Source organism: Rhinolophus sinicus, chromosome 12 (assembly GCF_057876585.1).
Source record: "Rhinolophus sinicus isolate RSI-liver-muscle chromosome 12, RSI-T2T, whole genome shotgun sequence".
Classification (NCBI taxonomy): Eukaryota; Metazoa; Chordata; class Mammalia; order Chiroptera; family Rhinolophidae; genus Rhinolophus; species Rhinolophus sinicus.
Window position 1 is genome coordinate 29,866,486 of NC_142512.1, and position 8,397 is coordinate 29,874,882.

Consider the following 8,397-nt stretch of genomic DNA (forward strand, 5'->3'; position numbering starts at 1 on the left):
GAGCAGGCCTCACAGGGTGCACTGCAGTTGCCTCTCCCCACAATAGAGCAGGAGAGCGTGAAATTAAACCTAGAGGATGTCTGGGCAGTGCAGGCCGGGCGGAGAGAAAACTATGCCTACTTTCCTTGCCTTCTCAGGCCTTCCTGGTGCTCCCTAAGGCTCTGAGATGAGTCAAGGGACTTTCTTAGGTACTGAGATGCCCTCTGCAGCTCCGCAGGGGACATGGGCTGGCTTAGGTGCTTGAGGCAACTTCCTGCTCTCAGCACCTGCTTCCCTTGGCAGCCCCTCCAAGGAGAGTGGCGAAAGGTCCCAACATTTGGGACTATTGACTCCAGTTGTCTTTAGCCCCATTTTGCAATGTTGGGTGCTCAGTTTCCCTCCTTTGTGGCCAGGCCTGTCTCCAAGCCTAGCTCCCATGAGGGCGGGCCTGCTTTGCCTTCTGACTTCCTGTTTGTAAGTGGTTAGGTCCTGTGGCTTCTCTCTTGTTGTCTCTTCACAAGGCAGGTTATCTAGACTACCATCTCTGCCTGCCTGCTGAGCGAGGGCCCCAGGCCCATGCAGCTGGAGGGAAAGGCCTGGTTTTCTTCTCTGCCTTCATGTGCAGTCAATGCCCTCTTCATTTCTCCTACCCTCTGGGCCTGCTCTCCCTTGCAGGTATTAGGCCTTCAAAAGACCATTTTCTCCATTTCTCCCCCTTGCCCAGAAACCTTCTACCTTCTCTATCTCCTCTATTTGCAAATCTTCTTCCATCCATACCCACTTCCTCTGGAAGCCTTCTCTGAGGAGCCCCCGGGACTCAGAAGTTGCCACTGCAGCATGCGTCAGTCCAGCCCCGTGGGACCCTCAAACCCACCCAGGGCTAATTTGGGTTGCAATAATTTTGTAAGATGTGGGTACATGTGAAGGTGTGTATTTGTTCTATTTTACTGTCGGGTTTCGTGCCTGCTCAAGTAGGAACCAAGTTTCCCCATCAGGTCGGAAGCTTTGAGCCTGCTTTAGGTACAACTGCTCACTCACGCCAACACACAAAACTCTCACACCCTGCACACGAGGTCTGACAATTAAGTTTGAGAACTTATTGTAATGCTGTTGCTAACCTTTTTTGATATCAGAGGGATTATTCATTATGAATTTGTACCAACTGGACAAACAGTTCACCAAGTCTCCTATTTGGAGGTGCTGAAAAGGCTGCTTTAGAAGTTAGACGACCTGAACTTTTCACCAACAATTCATGGCTCTTGCATCACGACAATGCACCAGCTCACACAGCACTGTCCGTGAGGGAGTTTTTAGCCAGTAAACAAATAATTATTGGAACACCTCCCTACTCACCTGATCTGGCCCCCAATGACTTTTTTCTTTACCCAAAGGTAAAGGAAATATTGAAAAGAAGACATTTTGATGACATTCAGGACATCAAGGGTAATCCAATGACAGCTCTCACAGCCATTCCAGAAAAAGAGTACCAAAATTGCTTTGAAGGGTGGACTAGGCACTGGCATCGGTGCATAGCTTCCCAAGGGGAGTACTTTGAAGGTGACCATAGTGATATTCAGCAATGAGGTATGTAGCACTTTTTCTAGGATGAGTTTGCAAACTTGTCTGTCCTCGTGTGTATCTGTGTTTTGCCTATCAGGCTGGGAGTCCCTGAAGACAGGTCCTGTGTCCTTTTCTCCTCAGGGTCACCTTTATCTGCCCACAGCCTCAACTTGGCGCAAAAAAGATAGCTGTCCCCTAGGTGAGCAGGGTTGGGGCGGAATGTGGGATTGTGAGCCTGGAGCCCTCCAGGATCTCAAGCCCAGACTCCAGTGGCCTTGGCCCTGTCAGCTGGTGAAGGGCTGTTCCCAGTGTTTTTCTGATGCCCGCTGCCTCACCCCTACTCCTCATCTTGGTCCCTGCTCCTTCTCTCCTTTTGCGATTTCTGAGCAGGAATCTGATCCCTGGACTAACAGTGTTGGAACTGGAAAGGATCACGGAGGACATTTTATAGCCCAGTAAAAGTGAGCGAAGGCTGCCCAGTGAGTGCCTGGCTGCACCCAGACCTACCGTCAAGGAGTGCAGTTTGAAAAATTCAAGAGAACACCTCTCTCCACCGAGAGAGGCATCTTCTCTCAACCGCCTCCTCTCTCAGCCACTGGCCATCTTCAAGGGTTTAGTTTCTCTCGTCCTGGGGAACTCAGGCAACGGGTGGCTTTGAGGCAGGAGTGGGAGTCACGCCTCTCTCAAAATAGTGTCTGTGTCCTGAAGCCGTCCCCAACTTCCTCCAGGCACCCTCCCAAACACTGGCCTCAAATGCCCAAGTGAACCTTCTGGGAGGAGGCAGGTGTGTCCAGGAGTGTGCCCAGACCTTCCTCAAGGTGTATCTGGAGGACTTGGCTGGGGAGCCACCCACAGTGTGTCTGGGTGGCTCTGGGCCTACTGTGCCTCTCTGGAAAGGAGACTGTGAATCTGTTGGGGTCTTTAGGCCCCGTGTGTCCGTGTGTGTGTGTGTGTGTGTGTGTGTGTGTGTGTGTGTGTGTGTTTCACTGGCAGGCCCCCACTGCTCTTCCTGTTGGTCAGTCCCACAGGCCACGCCTATGGGTCCTGCCGGCCTATAGTAGGGCTTCTGTCCAGTGCTCTTGTCCTACTCAACTGGATGGTTCTTGTCTCTGTGTCCTATGTCAGACCCTGCCTCTTCATTGTCCTTGAGTTTTGTCTTTGGCCTGTCCCATTTCTCCTGGTTTGAGGTCCAGCAGAGCTTGGATTCATCCCTGGACGGAGGGAGAAATCCAAGGTACAGAGCCCCTGAATACCCCCTCCGTTCCATCCCTCTTTAACCCCAGTTTTAGGAAAGCCCCAGTCTCTCCAGAAACTTCTTGTCCCTAGAAGCTCTGTAGATGGAGAGACTGGGTCTCACTCTCTCTCCTCAAAAATATTAAATAATTTTAAAAATCAATAGTGGTGTTGGCCTTGGGCACTGAGGACACACAAAGGAAAAGCAGTGTCTGTTGTCACAGAAGAGCAGGCATCAGGAGCAACCGCACCCTGCTCAGGACAGGAGAAGGGTTGGGTTAGCGACTGTTGAGGGACAAGTGTGTCCCTCAGAAGGAACTTCAGGTCTGACTTGCTGCAGGTCATATGCTGAGGGGTCTTGGCAGAGCTGGGCCCTGAAGCCAGGCTCCCTGGCTCCCAGCCTGTGACTCTCCTTTGCTGGGGGGCAAGATGCTTTAGGAGGAGGAGCCCTGAAGGGTGGGGGTCCAGGAACCCAGGTTACTGCACAACTTTGATATTCTTATCCTCTTATCGCCTGGGGCAGCCACTTCCCCTCCACCCAGGGTCTGAAGCAGCGGTGGTCTGTTAAAGGAGCACTCTCCCATTTCTGGCCAGTTCTCCCCCCTCACCACTGTCTCTTCAGACCCGAGCGGGTGAAGGGCTCTGTTCCCCTTTTCTCTGTCCCTGTCCCATTTAGGGGCTTGGGGATGGATAACAATTTCCCAGGTTGAGGGTTGCCCTTCCTGAAGGAACGGATGTGAGGCAATCTCTCTCCCTGCTCCCAACCCCCACGCCAATAAGCCTCTTCTGAGCCATGAATCCGAGAGTGCCCTCAAGTGTGTGTGGGTCTGACCCTGAGTGGAGAACTCAGAGAAGAGGCCCATGGCCTTCTGGGAAGAAGTCTTTTGGGTGATTCCACGTCTATCCTGCCCCCCCCGCCAATCTAGTCCTTTTGATTCCAGAACCAACCCCACTGAGAGGCTTAGGGAAACTTGGGGAAAATGTGTGGCCTAGGCTCAGCTCCCCCAGCCCCCATGAAGCCCCACACCCTGTTCCTCCCCCAACCAGAGACCCTGGGATAGGCAGCTTCCTGCCTTCCCCATGGGGAAAGCGGGGGTGGCATGCAGGTGGGCGGGCCCCGTGCCCACATCCGGTGACTGCCAGAACCTCCCTGCCGAGCCTTTTTCCCTCCACTCCTCTAAGGCCAATGACACTCACGCCCTATTTGAGACCCTGGTCCTCACCACTGCTCTGCCCTGCCCTCCTATCCCTACAGACCCTGAGTGAAGTACGAACACCCAATCTAGTGCCAACAGGCACACCTGGCTCAAGTGTGACCCCCCAACACTGTGTTGAGGATGTAGTTCTTGTCTCCTACAGGCTGGGGCTGGCAGAGGGGTGGCTTTGTGGGGCACTGAGGGTAACTGGTTGTGTGGAAGACATTGTGATGAGCTAGCCCAGACCCACCTTCACGCATCTTACCTCCGGAGCTTCTCTGGGAAGCACATAGAGAGGAGCCACGGCTTGGTCTGAATGCCACTGCTGTCCTGAAGGGAAGGGACATTTCTGGGTTGGGGTCAGTGAGGGTGGGACTAGAAAGAAAAGTCCTTTCCTTGTGCTGGAATTCAGGACTCTGTGTTTCGGGCACTCACTGAAGGGCCTGACAGGGAGCAGTTGTCTCCTGAAATCACCCTCAGTGCCCTGAGTCAGTTCCAGACTCTGGAGCTGGTGCCATGGGGGAAGGGCAAGCCTGGGGTCCCGGAAGCCACCTGCCCAGGGTGTGTGAGATGGTCCCTTCAGCCCCCCTCCCGCCAATACCCAGGCTTGTCTCTGGTTTCCTGTCAGTCTGTCCTCCCCAGGGAGGGGAGGGGCGCACTAATCTCCGCTGCGGTGTGGGGGCGGGCTCCAAGACCGTTGGGCACCCTGAGATCTGGCCCACGTGACCTCAGGGTTTATAAGCCCTGCCCGCGCTGAAGGGAACCCCACTTGGGAGCCCGGAGCACAGGGCTTGCTCCCCTCAGCCCTGCAGCATCAGGTAAGGGTCCGAACCTTCACTTCAGCCCCAACCAGGGCTCCTCGACTCTGGGCCTCAATGGGCTATGAGGGGCTTGGGTTGCAGGCCTTGGGTGGAGATGCTTTGGGAAGGGGCTTCAGCAGCTTTATTGCCAAAGCTTACTAGCAAAGCTCTAGGCAAAGAGGTGTAATAACCCTCAGATCTACTGCCTTCATGGTGGGACAGCTCCTCAAAATCCTGGGCCTTGACTTCGTTCTAGACAAGGAAGGTAAAATGGCCCCTGGTCCCCAGATGAAGAAAGAGGGGTCCAAGGCTTCAAGGGACAAAGGCCAAAGAGTAGGTGGGAATGGCAGAAGGTGGGCAGAGCCTGAAAAGTGGGACTCGGTATCAGTGAGAAGTGTGAAATGTCTCCCTCCACCCAACATGGCCATCATCTCTGCTGCGATAGCCTCCGGCTCCTGCCTGGGAAACCACCGAGCAGTGAAGGAGTCAGGGCCTTGGGCTGATGAGGAGGCTGGGGGCCAAGGCCTAGGAGGGAGGAGGCTGTAGCCACCTCAGTTGGACTCTGGATGGTGGGTTATGTGGCTGGGAGGGGTCACCCAGGGGGTCAGAACTGGGGCCTGGGGTGAGACCTCCAGAGTAGCCCTTGTCTCTACCTGAGTGTCCCTGAAAGTTGGGGGATGGGGTGGAGCCCTGGGGGAAGGGAAGAGGGAACCAAAGAGGAAGTGGGGGGAGGGAGGTAGAGGAGGCAAGGTCTGGCGCCATGCTGAGTCACCGCCCACAGGCCTAGGGCGGGCCCTCTGGGGGCCTTGGGGCTGGGTTGTGGGGTCTTAGGAAGCCATGGGGAGGGTTGGGGAGGGCTAGGGGCTCTTACAGCAGGAGTCAGGAGGAAGAGCGGGCGGCCTGAAGAGTACCCACACACGGACAGACAGACAGTGCAGTCACCCATAAAGTAGAAAGCACTACTAACAGCACTGGAGGGTGTAGTGTTTCCTACTTTATGGATGAGTGTACTGTGGGCTTCGGAGACCACGCCACCGCTGCCGCCCGCCACCGTCATCCTCCACGCTCAGTACCTCAGGACCATGTGTGACAGGTGAGCCCCTCAGGCACCCTCCCCACCCCGCCCAGACCCATGAAAGGCCTCCACTGCCCCCATGGTGCTGTCCTCCTGGTTCTGGCCAACCAGGGAAATGCCACATCAGCCCCTCTGCTGCCCCAAGGCCTGGGAGGGCTGGATATCTGGACCTGATGCAGCTGTGGACAGGCCCCGGAATGAGGGCAAAGCCACAAGTGGACAGACACCAGGACGAGGAAGAGGCGGGAAAGGAGGGTAGATGGAGAAGAATGAGGGGTGGTGCCTGGAACCCCAACACTAATAAACAATGGATTCTGCTTTTCTTTTGTCTGAGGCTCTGTTGCTGGGGGTTGGGTGGGAAGGGGTGGGTAAACCGGCTGAACTGACACGTGGACAGGTGGGTGCACAGAGGGGATTGGAGGGCAAATCACTATCATCCTGAGAGAAATGGGTCTGGCCTCCTTAGGAGACCAGAAGAGGGCTCTGGGCCCAGCCAGGGGCAGAAAGGAGGAGCCTGGGGTGAGACCTCCCTGCAAACCAAGGAAAGGGGGCAGGGCATGGAGGGGCAGGGTATGAGGGGCCCTCCCACCTTTTACCACAGCTCTAGCCTTGCCCTGTCCTTCACTTGCTTTCCGCACTCCCAAACTGAAGGCTGCTTACCTCCAGTTCTAATCTAAGAACATCTAGGGGTCCTGGATAGTGTAAGAATTGGGCAGAAACACACGCACACACAAAAAGCATCATATATTACGTAATATATAAAGCACACACCCAGCATGCATTTCCACACAGGGGTCCCAAACACGTATGCTATCAACATACATGTGGTGACATATGCACGTGACATGACTGGCACGTCACAGTGACACACGGGTATACACACACTCAGGATACATACATATTCAATAGTGTACACACATGCAATAATATAAACGTGAGTCACAAATAGAAGAGCATACAAATATACATATAGTGACATTTACATAATAAACACATTGGTTCCAAACACACACACATAGTATGTAGTGACACATTCACACCTGGTGATAAATCTATAATAGATACATGATATACCGGGGTGCCAAAAAAAATGTATACAAGTGGACACTGGTCAACATTGCTCAAACAGTAGTTCGCCGTAATCAGAAGTGTCTGGACACTAATAGTAACCGCTTTGAGCACCTCTTGTAATTGCAGAAGTCAAACATGACTTGTATTCACCTTTTGCTATCAGTATATATTGAGTATTACAATTTTAATAGTTTTTTTTTCCTTTCTTAAAATGTGTATACATTTTTTTCGCACCTTCTGTATATAGTTAAATATATAGATAAAAATAAAACTATGACATTGTATGTCATTACATATATTTACATGACTATATGTGTCATGTAAATGTCATTATATACTATATATTATATATACATGTTATATATTATAATACCATACAATGGCATCCATATACATATATCATGACATATGTGTTATAACTTGTACACTCACATAATCATAGCCTCGCACGCACATAACAGCATACAGACACTCTGGCAAGTAGACATATACGCAATGGCACACACATAGAGACATGCATACATATATACCCGACGAGACTCATAGACACCTAATAGCACACACACATACATACATACATATGTGTGTACATATGTATAAAATAATACTATAGCCCCCCCACACGTATACAGAGATAGAGATATGTCTACTCTATACATGCCCACTATACATACGCATGCACATAATGGCATGTATTTGTACCCTGCCATAAACATCAGCGTCACACATCATATAGTGGTGCACACATTGATCTACACACTGCTTCAGGAAAATGAGGATGTCTCCACCGCCCCATGCACCCCACCCACAGTTCCAGCAGCTCTGGCCTGGGTGGAGCCCATGGTCAGGGGCTCTGTGGTCGAGTACGGCTGCTGCTATTCCCCGGGATGCCACACGAGGGCTCCCGACCTTGGCTGCGCCTGGCTCGAGTGTAGGTGGAGTGAGTCCCAGGTTCAGAGGGGACAGTGGCTGCCTCCCTAAGGCATCTCAATTCCCAACAGCCCTGTCTGTCTCTGAGGATTCCATCTAGGCTCCTGTTCCCACATACTGGCCAACTTTGGGGTGGGGGAGTTCCCATATCCTTATCCCAAAAAGCCATTTTCCCATAGCAGAAAGGCCTAAAGCTAGAGTGAAGATGAACTTCCTGACAGTGTGGGGCAAAGCCAGCCCGACAGACCATGTGGTCTCCTCTGCTGGTCCAAGATGGCCAAATTGCCCCCAAAATGCACTCTGCCAGGAGGAAACTAAAGCAATTCTCTCAGCCTATTTTTACATCTGTCTCTTTGTTTCTATCTTCCCATTTTCATTCTCTTGATTTCTATTTGTCTTTGTTTCATCTCGAATCCAATCTTTTCTAGTCTTGCCCTTCTCCATGGCTGGATCTCTGTCTATCTATAATAGCACCCCTGTCTCTGTCTCTATGGTCTTGGGCTGAGGCCGATGTGCGGAGAACAATCTCCAGCCCACTTGCCTCTGTACCCTG